At 33.8% G+C, this 18,354-nt stretch overlaps 1 protein-coding gene across 1 annotated transcript in view; it reads left to right on the forward strand.

Annotated features, from left to right (window-relative positions):
- The first annotated feature begins 2,557 nt into the window (after positions 1-2,557).
- PCDH15 (protocadherin related 15) overlaps positions 2,558-18,354 on the forward strand; it is a 990,428-nt gene continuing 974,631 nt past the window's right edge. The window contains exon 1 of the mRNA XM_077945583.1: positions 2,558-2,866. The gene's annotated coding sequence lies outside the window, so the exon portion shown is untranslated. The remainder of the gene's footprint in view (positions 2,867-18,354) is intronic.

Consider the following 18,354-nt stretch of genomic DNA (forward strand, 5'->3'; position numbering starts at 1 on the left):
CCTCCCAAAGTGCTGGGATTACAGGCTTGAGCCACCGCGCCCGGCAAAGTAGCTCAAAATCTTTCTAAAGCACCTAATACAACTCTTTCCACCTTAAAGTAAACTAAACCTAATTTCATGTATCTGTGATTGACAGTTACGATTTAAAGAGCAACTCTTGTGTATCAGACTTTGTGGTAGGCAGTTTACATTTCCTCTGTCGTGTAACTGACCACTCTGTATAAGCAGTGTGTCTAGTCACATGCACCTCTGTGAATTTTAGAGAAAGCGTCTTTAGACAAATCAATAGTAGACGGCATGGTGTTGCCTTTGTGGAAAGAAAAAAAAGGTGCTCCTTCCTCAGACACACCCCTAAGCCAGAGCACAAAGGTTCACAAGCTAACCACAGGGCGCTTCAGCCCACTCCTCCCCAGGCACCTTCACCCAGGACCTTGATTTAAGGTGGTAAAATGGAAGTTCAGAAAGTTAAGCATCTTAAACCAGATTTTTACAAATATATTAAAATTAGAAACTATCTGCCAAAAAATAGGTATTTTGTTAAAGAAAATATACACATATACATACAATGAAACATCAATGATAATTTAAACCTATATGTGTTTATAGAAGTGAATGTTCATGATATATTTTAAGAGAAAAAAGGCAGTTAAATGTCATATTTAGAGTAGGATTCAAGTGGACTTTACAATGCAGGAGAGGGGCGAGAATATTACACAGTATTTTTTTTCAAAGAAATTATCATCTCTAGTAGTAAATATTTCAGTGACTCCATTTTGCTTACTGTGTTTTCAAACTGGTTAAAACTTAACCTTTATTCATCTTGCAGTAAATATTGCATTTTTCACATTTCATTAAATACGTTTTTCTGAAAACTAGATATTATAATTTAGTTTTGAAAAATGAAAATCAGCTGTTGTCATTGACAAGTGTCAGTTAATAATAATTGCTCAGAGACGATGAGGAAGGGATAATATTTTCTGTTTTCTAGCTGTATTTCTGATGTGTCATCAAAGTTATAATTGAACATTACCAGGAATGAGGCTGAATAGTCATTAGTAAAAATAACTACACTTAATAATTCTTATGGTTACTGAAACAATCTTGTAATACCAGCTGTTCTGTTTAACAAATATCAATATATGGATTGTTCCACACGTGAAACATTTAGTGAAATGACCAAAAAAAATCTTCTCATGCAAAATATGCACATTGTTTAAACGTGGATCAATAAAGTTATCTTTATTAACACATCAATTTTAAAATCTAAAAATATCAATTATAACAACTGTATGTGTTCACTTATTACAAGTCCTCATTGACTCCCACTGATCTGTGGTTTTAAGGAAGCAAGTAATTTAGTTTGTTTCAGTGTTACATAAAATAAAAACAAATGGGTTCAACTTGAGGCTCGAGATATTCATCTATAATTATCTGATTTATTTCTTAAAGATTTTTCCCTCCCTCTGGAAAACTGAGCCTGCAAGATAAGTCCATTTTGTTTTAAATGAGATGTTATTTTCTGCAAATGTTTGTGTATAAATATTGCAACGTATCTGTAGGGATGGTGTGATTTTTCTTCTTAAATAGAGTTAATGTAGCGTCCTAGTAAATAATCCACATGGTTCATTAAAAAAACGTGTTCTGGGGGATTTTTTTGTCTGTGATACTCTTCACCTGTTATTTTCAACCAGCCTCAGTCTATTTGCTCTGTCACAATCACTACTAAAATATCTTCTTAAATGCTCGTTTCTAGATCCCTCCTTCTAATATGCTCAGGTGAATACATGGGTGAAATTTAATATGGAATTGAAATAAATACTATGCAAGATAGATTCCTTAAGAAATGTTTCTCTGATTTATATGACATAATTGTATTTTACTAGTTTACCAGTCCATCTGTAAAACTTTGTTTTGGAGATTTCATATATTACAATGTTTAAGAAATATGCTATAATTTTTTTATAGTATATTTCTTCATGATACCCTTATATAGTACTAGCCACATGTGTCTGTAAAAATCTAAAGACTATTTTTGACTCCTATAGAATGTGTGAAGTTGTGAAATTTTTGTTTTGTTTTGTTTTTATGCCCCAAAGATGTGGAGGGCTTGCTATAAGAGGGTAGATTTAATGAGAGAGAGAGAGAGAGAAAGAGAGAGGGAGAGAGAAAGAAGCTTAAGAGATTATTTTGTCCTGTCAACGATATTGTTATTGAATGTAAGCTGCTAAACTTCTTAGCACCAAAGAAGTAACAAACAGTAAAAAAAACTACACAAAACAGAACAGAGAATCAGACAGGCTGACGAACACAGTACAATAAAGCAGCCAGTACCGATGATCAGTGGACATCAATTTGTCTTTTGGGCTGTAGCACCTGCTACTAATTGGTGCAAAGAGCTCACCAGTCAGTGTGTGGTTTAGCGCACTCAGCTGTCTCCTGTATGTGCTGCGAGAAGCAAGATAGCTAATTGCTGTTGCTTCAGTGCCAGTGAAATCAACGTGCTGAGCTAATAGCGACAGATAGAGGGCAGACAGATTCCTGCTAGCAGCTTAGAGTTAGTTGCTTGTGACAACTAAGGCAGGTGGCATACATCTCAGAACGTGGAGAATGATGGTATGCTTTCTGAGTTAACATGTTGAAGTGTTTCGCTTTTTTTAAAAAAAAAAATGTCTAGTAACATTTTCTTGATGATATGAGAGTGGATATCAATGCCTCACAGAAACAAGAGGTGGAACATGTGAATGAATCGTCTTGGAATTAGATTATGAGCATTGGTTCTTTTTAAAGGGATGTGCAAGAGGCAGCCTTGGCAAGAAAACTTGCTGCATAATCTTACGTGGACTAAAGATGAAACTTTAAACCTCAAGTAAGTTCTTCCCCGGCCCTTCTCTTATTTTGTTCAAATTTAAGGCAGCAGTGAACCACAGAGAAAGTTAAGATATTCTTTCAGTACAATGAGCTCTGTCATGATGCTACTTTCTGTCATGCTTGTTGAAAGAATAGAGTAGAAATGATGTGTAAGTAATTATTTGCTGGAAGAGTGAACACAACTGCCTGTCCTTTTATTCTTCCTGATTACTGTCTGGTATTGTAATTTTGTTTAGATGACAATGTAATCTTTACAAAGACAGAAGCTTTTGAATTATAACTCTGGTTTGTTATTTGAAAGAATTTTTAGTCCTCAACCACTTTTTCTACTTCCTTCAACCTGACAAAATATAGAAAAATGGCATCAGAATTGACATTTTGTGTGTGTGCAAATATTGATGATTTGTTTTATGAGTGGTTGTTGCTGGAGGTTATAGTTGGTAGAGTTAAAGTAGCTAATTCTGCATCACAATGAACAGTATTTTTTATATTTTTTGTGAGTGTACTGATATTTTTACTACAGATGTTTTAGTTTACTAGAATATCTACCTCTTTTGTAAGTATCTGGGAGCATTAACCATTTAGAATTTGAATCTAGGTCGACTTTATCCTTCTAATACAGAATTAATGCTAGATAGTATTAACACCTTTCTCACTTTGTGATGTGGCCTTTACTTTAAAAAATATACTTTGGTAGCTGTAGAGAAGGTGGGCCCTGAATAACAAGTTTCACGTTCAGTCTGTTGGTACTCCGTGTCTCTAGTACGCACAGACGGCCATCGATTTGATGGACTTGTAGCACGTATGCAGAAAGCCATTGTTAACTAGAGTATAATACCATGGCCTCCTGTAAGGTTAACTCCAAGTCATACTCATTTGCTTTCACAAAAGAGCCAATTGTCAAATCTAGTAACCAGATACTTAAGTTATTATGTTGCTTAACGTTAGAGAAACAAATAATCTGTAAAAGAGGCATATTTTGAGCATAAAATGCTTGCTGTGGTTTGCACAGCAAGTATGAAGCTTTTTTTTGTATCTGCTCAGGTGAACTATTTTTTTTCACGGAAAATTGGCTTTACTATTAGTTTCTTTAGTTTGCTTAAGTTGTGGCTAAGTGTGAGTGAGTGAATGTATCTGCACATGTGTGTCTTCAAGTTTCAGCAACTTGATCCCCTTGACTGTGGACTCATTCTCCTATGAAATAAAAGTGCTATTTAATGGGTGCCCAATTCCACTGAGTGGTGACCTCCTAACCCCTCAGCTGTTGCAATTATGTGCTGAGCAGGAAACTTGAATCCCTACAACTTTGCCCCCCAAATTACCCTTAAATGTAATCATTAAGGGACCTGAACAGGTCAGAGTTAGTTTGTGCTACCCAAGTGTCAGCAACTTCTCTGGAAAATTATGGCATGAAGTTTTGAATATTATTCACAAAAAATATTTAAACACTTCATTCTCTAGGAAATTTTTAAAAATATAGTATATCCACTGATAATATTTGATAAGTGTCTGAGCTATAAATTAGTTTTTAAAAAACACTAATAACTACACTTTAAAAAAAAACTCAGTAAGATGTATGTCCATTACAACTTTGCTCTTAATTTGTTAACGTTTAAATTTTGCATAGTATGTGTTGTATCTTTTTATCATACAACTTTAACAGCAGATAAGCAGACATAAATTGTTTTTTATGCCACTTGCAAAAATTCTGCAGTATTTGTTTCAGAGCTTATGTTTGAAATTAAAGGCAAAAGGTAATTATTATTTTTTATCGAAGGAAATCACTATTATTCAAGCAAATACATGTTGAGGAATTAATGATTCCTTTGGATTATCACTTTATCACGAGGACTTTTACTCCCTAGACAAATTATGAGCCTTCTCAATAATAGTAAAATGTAAAACCAAAAATTATAAAGTAATTCCCTAATTGTGACCACTTTATTGGGTAGGTGAGTGTACTCCCCCTTTCTGTAAATGTGCAGATACAATTTCAGACTATAGGATTTTTTTTCCTACTTAAATGGTGTAAAACAATAGGTTTTCATAAACCAGCTGTTGTATCAACTTTTTCCTAACACAGAAGCCTCCCTTATATATTTACATTTTATTGTATCCCTAACGATGGGAGAAATACATGGTTTTAAGTTTCACTGAGGATCTCAACCCTTGGAAAAGTTAGCAGAAATAATAATCTAAACAAAGATACCACACCACTTCATAAATTGATCATGTTTATTATCTAAAAGTTTAATTTTACTTTGGACTCTATTTTAAGAGTGGGTTTTGGTCATAGTCATTTTGTTTGTATTTTTCCATTTTTTAAAAGAGTTCTTAGTATCGGGATCACTTGTGAACTAGAACAATTTTGTCATTCTATGTATCTGTGGTTTTCACATGCAAAGTAAGACTATACAATTATAAAATTGAAAAGAATGTTTTACTTCTCAGGGATGGCATCCAAAAACTATTTTTGTTACTCTCAACTAAAACTTTGTTTGAGGTTTGATACGTTTTCTTTTGTAATGAGATGTTGTTGTTGTTGTTGTTAACACTATAGTATGACAGAATGTGGATTCAAAACTAACAGTGACCTGGGGGGTGTCATTTATTAGTTTTAGACTCAAATATCACCAAGTTGCATCTAAGGGTATTGGAAGGAAGTATGGCAACTCATTAGTGCTCATAGTCAATTTCGAGTGAGAAAAAAAAAAAAAAGCTAATGTGAATAATTTATGACCAGATTATTTTCTCTTGATAGAGTCGCTATATAAATTCCAGAGGTGTAAATCACTCAGAAATTGTAACATTTATTTAAATTGGATACTGGAAGCACTTAGGTTGAAATGGTGACAAGAACTGAGAATACACCCAGAGATTCCAAATACACATGTTAATTTGTTACATGTATGGATGGCAGGGGCAGAGTGGGAGGTAATTTTGAATGTGAGAGTGACTAGCTTGACCTTAAAGTACAATTTCCAACTGTGATGTATAAACTGAAGTGAGAGACTTGGAAAAAATGCAGACAAATGTGACTTAGTCTCAGCCTAAAAGTCAGTCACATTGAGTAAGATGGACACATATACCCTGCCCCACCCCCACACACACACATCACATGTGTGTGCTATTTATTAATATAAGGAGCATAGAAACATCATATTCTGGCCCAAGGACAACAATTATTTTCCTTGAGGTCCTCAGCATACCCCCTAAACATTTGTTCCTCAGTGTCCACATTTAAAATACACAACTCGTAAATGAAGCCAGGAAAATGAATAAGAAAACTGTAAATTGCTAAATAATTTAAAATACAAATAATTGTTTTAATCTTGTACCAATTACTTCCTAAGATGATCGTGTGTGTGTGTGTGTGTGTGTGTGTGTGTGTGTGTATCAACAATAACAGCAACAAAATAATTGCCACCTAAAGAGTAAAAGTTTCTGAGCACTGTAATAGACAAATTCTTTTACATCATAAGTTGTTTAAAGGTTGCACTCACCCTTAAATATCAGATCATGGCTATTGAAGCTATAAATGTAAGAGGCAAAAGCAGTCATTATTTCAAGAAACTAAAGAAAATGAAGCATTTCTTTCCTTCAAGTTGGTAAATGGAAAAGTTCAAAGCTTGTTTATTGTGCTCCTTGATGGATAAGAAATTGATAGGAGGTGTAACTTTCTCTATGGCTTTTAGAGTGTAAGCATTCTCAGGCCATGGCAGATGTGTAGTTCTCATTTCTTTGAAAAGTCATTCATTCTCATGCCTAGTGAAAGGGCGAGTTTCCGATAGAATTAAGCACTGTTTCCTGACCGGGGGAGGACAGCGGTGTGTGCGATGAAGTGCATCATTCAAAAGGAAGTCCAGCTAATGAATGCTCTCCCTGTTGTTTTCATGGAGGTGTCAGAATGAGCCTTTTCTGATTCTGCATCACTGAATCCTTATGGAAATGCAAATTGTTTATCCAAGGACAGTGACTTTTCTTTTTGCTTTATCATTTAAGGGACTTATTTCTTCAACTTTGCAGCACGCCTCTGGAATCCAGAGAAGGATCATTAAAACTAGAAGAGAGGATTTTACTACTTTAGAACCTTACATCTCTGTCTCAGAGACAGACAGACACAGATAAGTCACAGAGAGATATTCACAGAGATACAAACTCAAAGAGAGATACAGGGATAGTCACACAAAGAAAACGAGAGAGACTCACAAGGGAAAATATAATGAAAGTTAGAGACAGTCAAAGATAAGAAAAAGAGAAAGGGAACAGAAAGAGAAACTGAGATATACAGTTAGAAAAGAACAGAAAGAAAGAGAAGTGGAGATAGGGTCAGAGAGAGAGAAAGGTAGAAGCAGAGTGACAGGGAAAACACAGGGTCAAGAAAGACAGAAATAGATTGCCAGAAAGACAAATAATAAACAAAATGAAACAAACAAACAAACAAAGAGATAGGGAAAGGGATATAAAGATAGAAAGTCTGAGAGAGAGAGAGAAAGGGAGACTGAGACAGGCATACATACCGATAATAGGAAGGTTGATATATAGATATAGATACCTAGATGATAGATAGATAGATAGATAGATAGATAGATAGATAGACAGACAGACAGACAGACAGACAGACAGATAATATAGAAAGACAGAGAGAGAGTCTGTGATCTAAGCATGGAGAATGAAATCGGATGTCTATATGTAAGACAGAGGCTGTGAGGTGGGTCTTCTAGTTTCAATAGAGAACTGACAGTAAAATAAGAATACAGAACCAGATGGAATTGAGCTTTAATTCTATTCCACTCCCTTACCAGCAAGGATCAAGTTGTTTAACTTCTCTGAGCCTTGGTTTCTGTCTGTAAAGGGTGATAAAAGGATATAATTCACATATGTAAAGTACACAAGCACAGAACCTGAAACCAAGGTATATTTCAGTAAATGGAGATTGATATTTATCATTATCGTTGACATCAACATAATTATTTAGGTATAATTCTTGAAAGCAAAAACATTGGTGTCAGAGGTCAAGGCATCAGAGGTCAAGTTAAATCCTTGTTTCAACCCTTATTCTGCATAGAATAGAGTAAGTAATTTAATATGGATAAGCTATAGTTGCATCACCTGGAAAACTCAGGTATTTTCTATCTCATAGTCTTGCTCTCTTAATTAAATGAAAAAGCATATTTCATTTGAGGCTTTGCACATTGTTTTTTAGTAATTCCACTAACTAGTTCAGTGTCCAGAATTTAGTAAGTACTCTATAAATATTTAATGAAAGAATACATATTTGCTCTGAATATTAGTTTCCATAGAGTATGGGAAAGTTGAAATGATGTTTTGGTTTTTTGATATGAAACACTGCAATGAAACAATCAATTTCCTCCTGTCTGCTCTGCAGAGAATGGTGGTATTGATTTGCAGAATTGCTAGAAAAGATGTCTCCCTACTGTCCATCCTACTTTCTTAAAGCCAACTGAAGTAATCGTTTTGAGAATGGACGTTTATCTTTTCCTGGTGGTGACTTGGTCATTTTTATTTAATTGCTTAATATAAGGACTAGTTGTGGAAGAGAGAGGTGGTAGGAATTTTTAAAAAGTAAGTGAATGTTTATAGTAAGATGAGTGAAGATCAAATAGGGACAAGGAAAAGTGCACAATTAAGTTAGAAAAAAACATAAAACTGAGAAGTGTGGAGAATTTTAAATGAGACACATATACTTCTTTTTCTGAATTTCAAGAAAAGATGGGAGAAAATGTCATTATAAAGAATGTGTATGATTTGTAAGTGAAAATGTACAATATGAAAGCACTAAGGCTACCCCTAGCTATAAGGCAGATTATGAGAAAATAAAGCAATTTGCCAGAAAGTAAAGTACTCAAATTTTGATTTTCAATTTTATGTTATGTTAAAAATTTGAACTTAAACAATTTTTGAATTTTACGATTCAGAAATCTTTTTACTAAACATGTTATTACTGATGTTTGACTATATTTTTAAAAAGCAATCTAAGAATGAATGCAAGAGTTTTTGGTTTGAATGTTTATTTTCCTTCTTTCTTTGATGTGTTGTTGAATGTATCTTATAAATGATAGAAGAAAAAATATTTAGTGTATACTGTGTGCCAAGAGCTATGAATGGTGATTTTAAGTATGCCATCCATTTAACCTCTACCAGGTAGGTACAGATTTCACCTCTGTGGTTAATTTTACTTCCAAATATGTGTGCATGAATCCCTTCATTTAAGAGGTGTTGAAAGTTTGTTAACCTTACATTCCATCTGATATGGTAAGCATGAAATAAAATACTCCATTTTGGAACATTAGCTATAGTTACATTGGTGTGCTAATATTTTTCAAAAAATGATAGCAAACATTTCATGCACCTTTACAAAGTTTATTGAAAAATTTCCATTCAGGATATACTGAGTTTTGCATAGCATACATTATATGAATTCTTATTTTGTATTTGTAAATCAGGGTTAAGGATAGAATAATAGTCAACTGAGCTTCAGATAATGAGGTTTCATTGTGAGAAATAAGGTTTTCTCAAATAATTTTCTAGGAGATGGTAACTTGAATGGAAGATATTGTGTAATTGAGAAAATGCCAAAGCAAAGAGCATTGCTGTGTGTTTATGAAATAAAATGCATGTTTAGTAAATAGTTGCCATTTTGATGTAGATTTATATTTCCTTTAAGATATAGATATATAGCTATGTATATATATCATATATAGATATATATATCTTATATCATATATAGATATAGATAGATACATATAGCTATATAGATATAGATATAGATATATATCTATATCTTAAAGGAAATATATATATATATATATATATATCTCAAAGCAGTTTCTTAGAATTCATGATTATTTTAATCAAAGAAATAGCTGTGGGTTGTTTTTAAAAAAGAACATTAAATTGTGAGTATAATGGAAAAAAAAAAAAAAAAAAAAACACGTTCCTGCCCCTTTAGTCAAGTTTTCATATACAAGTTTGTTAAACCCTTTTTTGTGATGTTTCTTATTTTATGTATTCATATATTTTTAAATAACATGCTTATGATGTTATCTTTTGATTTACCGATTCAAGATATTGTTTCTTCCTATTAGACTACTTAACATTTGGTTATTTTATACCATCAGCACGTTTTTTTATCCCACCCCAAGTTCTAAGCACAGATATATATATATGTGTGTATATATATACACACATACACACACACATATATATACACACACACACACATACACACACATATATATATGTGTATATATATGTGTTTATATATATATAAATAAATTATGGCTACTTTACTACAATATGCAAAAATAGATTGTGTTTTTCCCCATTTTTTTCTATTATTAATTAATGCCTTTTTCAGCTTACTTTGCTGAACCTGTATCTTTAATTTTTTTTTTTTTTGAGACATTCCACAGATCATGACAGTCATTAAATTTTTCTATGTCTTCAAAAATGCTGGCCACTAAATTCCATGAGTTTTCAGAGTGGCAGTCCTCCTTTCAATGGTTTTAAGACCCAGACTTATACTGCCTCATTGCCTCTGGGTGGGTGTATGCAATCAACTTCCCTCTTGTATCCTAGGGTCAACAGAGATATACAATGTTGCTAACATTGTATAGTGATCCTTGACAAAGTCCTCTCTGTAGTAAGTATATATAAGCGTAAATCATGATGTGTATAAATTTGTTGCTTGACTTAGGCTTTTCTTAGAAATGTTCAGTGCTGCTTTTTAATTGGTTGTTAAAATAGTCTTGTTGCATTTTATGCTCGCTGCTGACTATAATTTTAGAGTTTTGCTACGATTTTAGAGAGTCGACTTGCAATGCTCTTTTCTGCAGAATGGGAGTGGAGGCTCAGCTACTCAATATCCCTGACACCAAGGGTGGGGATAAAGCGCAGTGCTAACTAGCCTAGACTTGCAACATAGTTTTCAGTCTCATTGATGCCCAGGGCGGGATGAAGGTTCAGTTCCACTGAGCCCACTGACATTGAGTGGTGGTGGTGACGTGGAATAGTGGAGCGAAACCTACAATTGACAAGGTCATCCTCATATTGCCTCCTTAATTAAGTCAGCTTGGTAGTGGGTAGGAATAGAGGCTCACCTAGTTCACTTGGTGGTTCAGGTGGAGGACTGTGCTAACAGCATGATATGGGTAGAAGCTGGGAGTGGGGGACTCAGTACATCCTCCTTCTTTCTGGTAGTGAATGAGATATAAGATCTCATCCTGCTAGTGCGCAACCTGGCTATATTACTGTATTTGCCAGGGTTCTCTCTAGAGATACAGAATGAATAGAAAATTAGATAGATGATAAATAGGTTACTTATTTGTCTATCTGTAGATAGATAGACAAGAAGTCCCTAGGTCTGCAGTCAGCAAGCTGGAGATACAGGAAAACTGATGGTAATGATCCAGTCTGAGTTTAAGTCTGATGGTAAGAGACTCATGTCCCAGTTTGAGGACAGGTAGGGAGGGTAACTTTTGTTCTGTTCGGGCTTTCAGTGGTTTAGATAAAGTCCATCCACACTTGGGTTGTCAATGTGCTTTACTGGGTTTAACAATTCAAATGTTAATGTCATTCACAAACACCTTTACGGACACACCCAGAATAATGTTTAACCAAGTATTTGGGTATCTTATCGCCCAGTCAAGTTAGCACATAAAACCATTCATCACAACTCCCTGAGTAGGTGAATTTAGTGGCAGTTACCTGCTTTCTCAGAAACAAGGTTGTCATTTGTGAAAAATCAGCTCCCTACATTGCTGAAGCCACTAGTGCGTTGGAGATGGGGCAATTTTTCCCCTTGGTATTTGGCTGGAGTAGGCAAGTATTGCCCAAAACTTTGTCGGTTTTTAGGCCACCCTTTTCCTGGTCCTTTGGTTAGAGTAAATATGTTTTTCTCAGAGCTTTTTGGGCCTGCATCTGTTTGCCATTCCATGTTGGAGCCCTGTCCCAGATTATGGGCCAGAATAAGGAAACCTAGAGGGCTCAGTGCCATGTTGTTGTTGGCCCTTAGGTCTCTAGCCAGTCCACCTTCTTCTTTCTACTTCTCAGGGTCATTCTATGCTCATTAATTATGTTGTGTACAGGGTTTTTGTGTTGTAACAAGGGGGGCTTCTTAATGAAATCAGAAGTCTTCCTAATGCACATTGTAAAGATGCTACTCTACCTGCTCTGTGGAAATAGTCAATAGGTAGATGAGAGCAGAAATGAGAAATTAAGGGGCCAAAGCAATAATTTAGGCACAAAGAAATGGTGGCTCAGCCTAAGGTATTAGCAGTGAGGTGGTCAGAAGTGGTTTTGATTCTGAATACATTTTAAAGATAGAATCAACATAATGTATTCAGATGGCTTAAATGTGAGATATGAAGTAAAGAGAGAGATTGGATGACTTCAAGATTTTTAGAATTGTTACTGACATGGGAAGACTAATATGAACTTAGAAAGGCAAATTAAGATTTCATTTTTAAACATGTTATGTTTGAGATGAGTATAATGCATACAAATTAGATAACCCTGCAAGTTTAGAGCTCAGAGGAGAAGTTGGGCTGGATATAAATTTTAAGAAAAGAAAAGATCTCTGGACCTTAAATTTTAAGAAAAGAAGAGGTCAAGATTTCTAAGGGACCATGATTCTATAAAGGATTAGATTCACAAGTTTGAATTCAACTTCAAACTCAGTGACCCATTAAGTGAATTATTAATGCAATTCCACTTTCTGTACTGTAATCGTGCTTCTACCTTTACTATTTTTTCCTGAGATGTTCCATGCCAATTGTCACCAATGACTTGTTAAATTCAGTGGAAGATTTGACCTATCTGGATTAGTTGATATTGCTGAGTATTACCTCATATTTCCTTTATTTTAAGAAAAGAAGAGCTCTGGGCCCTTGAAAGCTTGTAAGGATCAATTGTATCAAATACCATTAATGATTCCAGAAAGACAGGAACTGATAGTTACCGGTTTCAAAAATGGAGGTCATTAGTAAACACGAGAAGCAGTTCAGATGCTGTGTTAGGATTGAAATAGAATTGGTCTAGGAGTATTTTGAGTATTTTGGTTATTGTTATTGTTATTATTTTTGTTTGTGGGTCTTAATATTTTTCTCTCAAGATCTCATTCTTATTCTAAGTCATTTGCTTTTTTAAAATTATATTTTCTTATCTTTGTGAGGATATTTACTATAATCATATTTATTTTAAAGCGGTTTTATTTGGCTACCCCGTTATTATTTCCTCTCCCCATTCCCACCTTTTATTTTTTTATTCTAGTTTATTTTCCATTTTGGGGGTTTCAGGTTTTATTCAAAGAGACTGATTAATCCTGCTTCTCCATTCACATTAAATTATGAGTTGAGTATACAGGTCATGGAAACACATGTATCTTCACGTGTAATTGTTTAATGTTTATTATTTTTCACGTAACTCTCTGTGGGTGGATTTTACGTCAACAGGATCTTGGGGGCGGGGGAATGATCTGCAACACATGGCTTCCAAGCTTGCCCTGAGGGTTTGTTACCCTAGACAACTTTTTTTGGGGAAAAAAATAAGCATCCTGCAAAGAAGGTTTCATGAATAAAGATAGTATGGGATGTGGCATATGAGACTTCTCACTTGCCTTTGTCCAGAACTTAGTCACATGGCCAAGCTTAACTATTGGGAAGTTGAGACAAGTACTTTTGCTATGTTTCTAAAAGATAAGGGAAATACATATACATATTTTAACATATATATATAGGTGTATATATGTGTAAATATATACACATTTAAAAAAAAAATATGTGTGTGTGTGGATTTTTATTAGATAGCTGTCAGTGTCACTAGTAGCTGGGCACTGAAATGTTCTTTGGAAATCTGTGTGTGAGCAGAGCTTGTCAGCAGGTGGACATTCCTGTTTTCAAGCAAAGAGTCGACCTTACTTTCTTTGACTTAAAGTCTGGTGGCTCTCTGACAATTTCTTCAGAAAAAAATCTCTTAGTTATGGGGAAGTAGAAAGCTTAGGGGAAAATTGCTCAGAACTTGGGGAAGGATCCCTCTAATTTACCTATACCTTTATTTAATATTTTAACTGACACCACTACTCTTTCTTGATTTTCATTCTACCCTTATTTATTAAGTTTGTCATATTTTCTCCAGAGTCAATTTGATAGTATATGTTATCCATACTCACCCAATTTTGTCATTTGCAATGTGATTTTTTTGTATTCTGCTTTAAATAATTATGACCTTCCATCTAGTTTCAAACGTTAAGAAACTTGCTGAATCACATCTTTGCTTTTATCACTTTTCTTTCCTGTGGTTTAATACTTTTTACAAATTTTAAACTGAGCTATGTGGAAGAAAATAAGTACTTTGGTCAATCTGAAATCTTAAACTCACACATTTGCACTTCAAACTTAAGAAAAGGTGATTTGTGGGATGATTGATTTATAAATAGTTGCATTTAAACATGAATTTAAACATCAATGTGCTTACTGAATATGTTAATGTCAAGGTATCATAAATATACCAATTTTCACTGTAAAATAGTGATTATGATTGTTGCTAAGGAAACGTTTGTTTTTTAACCAAAGTATATGTTAATTGCTTGTCAGTAATTTATATTTGTAGCTACTAAGTCACTCAAGCCTCTGTCTTTTGCTTAAAGCACACACACACTCATCTCCGCTGCAGTGCAATTTAATATTGAACATAGATGTTGAGGACATAGCAGGAGGAAAGAATAAGCTGTTAGACAACTCATCAGGAAATTCTCTCTCCTGCAGCTTCTCAGCAAGTCATAGGGTGAAAATTTAACAAGGGACAAAATAGAAACAAGATTTTTGGATAACTTATAACATTCACACAGAGTATGTCTTTAAGGGTTTTTGTTTTTGTATTTGCTTTGGTGTTGGTCATACCAAAGACATTCTTATAAATGTTACAATATATCTTGGTTGTCAAATGAATTTTAAATATGAATGTTTTGGAAGTCATTCACTGTGTTAGATGTACTTATGCTTTGTCATAGAAAAAAATCAGCCACAATTCCTGAGACATTCAATGTGACCCCTTATCCTGTATAGTTAGTATTATTCTCATGGGGAATATAAATATCTTCTTTGAAAGTTTCATATAGGAAATGACCAAGTTTCTAGGAGACCTTGATTCTATAAAGAATTAGATTCAAAAGTTTGAAATCAACTTCAAACTCAATGACCCATTGAGTGAATTATTAATGTAGTTCCACTCTCTACTGCAATCTTGCTTCCACCTTTACTATTTTTCTGAGATGCCTCATACCAGTAGTCACCAATGACTTCCTAAATTCAATGGAAGATTTGACCCATCTGCATTACTTAATATTGCTGACTCTTCCCTCATCTTAGAATCTCTCCTCTCTCTTCTTTTACATAGCCTAACTTACACCTTTTGTTTATTTTTTGTTTATAATTATTTCTATTTTAAATCTTGTTACTGAAGACAGATTTTAAGTTTACTTTCAAGCTGTTCTTATTTTAGGTGTATCTCATATGTTAATGTTCTCAGATGTACTTTCTTTTTTTTTTTTCCACTCCAGCCTTCAGTATTACTTCTGATTTATTTTATCTACTGTTAAATTCTTAACTAATTTCTGTATACAGATGGTAGTTAAAATTAGAATATAAAGTATAATAAAAAGAGAAACAAAAAATTATCTCTGACATCTCCAAATTTTATTCCGTAACTCAGACCTGCATAACCAACTGTCTCGTGGAACTTTCCTTTGGATATCCCATAATTATTTCAAATTCATAAGGTGTGAAACTAAGTTCATGATCTCTTCTCCATCCCTGCTTCCTAACCTCTAATTTTTCTTCCTTATAATCTTATTTCATTGACTAATAACAATTAATATCATATTACAAGCTTGAAACCTGTATATCAGCCTTGTTTTCTCCCTGTTGGTTTCTGCTCATATTTCAAATGCTATATTTTTTCCCTGTTAATTATATCCCCTTAATAGCTTTAGAGTCAAACCTTCTTCCCATATTTTCCTTAAAGTTCTCATTATTTTTCACGTGATTCTCACCCTTCCTGTTTTTTGTTTCTCCCCTTCCTGTGCCTCTCTTCTTCTTTCTTCCTCTGTTTTCTCTACAGAGCTGCCAGTCTTATGATGTCATTGCCTTGCTAAGATATTCCAACTTTTCTCATGTTCTTTCTTCATGCTCTCTCAGATACTCTCTTTCTGCCTAAATACGTTTATTCAAAAGAGAAGATAAGTAAATTTACTGTTCTAACGAATTGAAAGCGTGGTGATATGTAACTGGCTTGCTACAAGCATAGCTGAACTTAAGGCTCAAACATGAATTTGGGATGTATCTCTCCATTGGCTTTGTTAGTTGAATCTGTCCTCAAATCTATATGTTGGCTATCAGCAGCTTTGAGCCCTGAGGTTCATGCCCTGATGATTAAACTGAAAATCTCTGTTTACCTGAATGGTTATCTGTCCTATGAGGGGAAGGTGAAAAGTCTCTACTGGCTCATCCTGTCATGTTCTGCACTCTTGATTCCTGGAGAAGAGTCATTTTTAGATAATATAGAGGTAGTGTGACTTGCCTTGCAGAAGAGAATACTTAAGAGTAACTGAAGTGAGAAACATTGCCATAGCCTCTTACATTGAATCAAATTGTTTAGAATTTTGACACTATTGTTGACTATCACATAATGATATATAAAATCTTAGACATATTTTCTAAAAAGTCAAGTGCAAAAGTTGAAAAATACATGCTTTTAGATAAAGGATTGTATCATGTATTTTATATATTTATTTGTGTAACAGTCACAAAGCATATATTATGATGATTTTTGTAAAAATTATTTTTTTTTCCTTTGTATCTTTATGTAGAATATTTTGGAAACCTTTTAAATGTTGGCCTATATTTATACCCTACTTTTAGCACATATTTGTCAACCATTCTTTAGGACTTTTTCCACATTTTTATAGATAATTAATGAACCAATTAACTGCATGATATGATTCACATGTAAAGCAAGATCAAGTTTTTTAGAATCAAAATTGGCATTCTAAAGATGATATCTTCAAAGTTAGATGATTTAAGGCCATGAATTTTGTAGGATAATCTTCTAGGTTAGACAAGTAAAACCTAGAACAAACAAATCTAGAGATATTATATAGAAATATAAATATCTTTACATAGTTAACTTTTGAGGAAATTAGCAAAGAAAATTGCAATGGGTACAAATTATAAAATAAAAATTGTAATGATAATATGAAGACCTGCCATACCCTATTTGATTTTATTCTCATTATTATAAAACACTATAAATTGTTATCTTAGTAACAGAAACAGATTGATAAGAAGAATACCTAAAGTCACATATTAAAGACTAAATGATAAACAACTATGGTTTGTCATTTCATTGTATTGACATAAATTCAAAGATGTATAAAATCCTATTCCACAAAGCATACCCTTCATTTAAAATTCTGCTTTAATAAAAACGTATCTTTCTTATGACTATATTCCCAACAGTACTGACCTGCATGGTGCCAACAAATGTTTATTAAATGAATAAATCAGATTTGTTTCTCAAAACAGCTGTTTCTTGTGAATAATCTGTGCTTCATGTCTTTGATTTCTATAAACAGAGCATTATCATGGATACTTGAAAAATAACTTGCCTGAATTGTCCGAAAAAAATATTTTGGGGACGATTGTGTCTATGTTTTTATCTGTTATTTTGGAAAAGTCTTGTATATGAAATATCTTCTTCTAGAAGCTCTAACTTTAACTGGTGGAGTAGAGTGAAGTAATAGAACGATGTGCCTGTTCTTGCTGATTACAATGTCATATGTGATTCATTCAAAAGCTACATTTGAGACTTTATGGACTCCTCAGATGATATTATCCTCTTAAAATATTTCCTAGCATTGATATATAGATGAGAGCATGACTGCTATGCTCTCAACAACCTGCCAGTTTTGTGTCATACATTCTAAAAGCACAGAATTATAACTGATGGTGATTATGGTACTTTCACTTTCAGTAATTGCACCAATCAGTACAATTTCTTATATTACTATACCTGGAGAAGTATAAGTGCGTATTATATCATAAATGTGGACACTCAATACATGTATTGAATGAAAAAAATATAGAATCCAAAATAAACACTTCAGTCTATAGCTCTAGGAACTCAATAAATTATTTATTAAAAAGGAAACCTTTAGCAGCGTATCAGGGAGAAGGGGGAGCTGATGGCGATCCCTGGGACTTCCCTGAGGTGCTCCATCCATAGATGGAGATTAAGATATAAATGAGGATTTAGAGTCAAGCATAGGATGCCTTTTAAAAACTGTGTGTCTCTGAAGAGACAGATGAAGGTAAATCTTAACTCTGATGGCAGAATTTAAGATTTATCCAGGGAAATTCATGCTTTTTTCCCCTTGTCTCAGCCTAAGTTTACAAAGAATTAGAATAG

This window comes from Macaca mulatta, chromosome 9 (genome assembly GCF_049350105.2).
Source record: "Macaca mulatta isolate MMU2019108-1 chromosome 9, T2T-MMU8v2.0, whole genome shotgun sequence".
Taxonomy (NCBI): Eukaryota; Metazoa; Chordata; class Mammalia; order Primates; family Cercopithecidae; genus Macaca; species Macaca mulatta.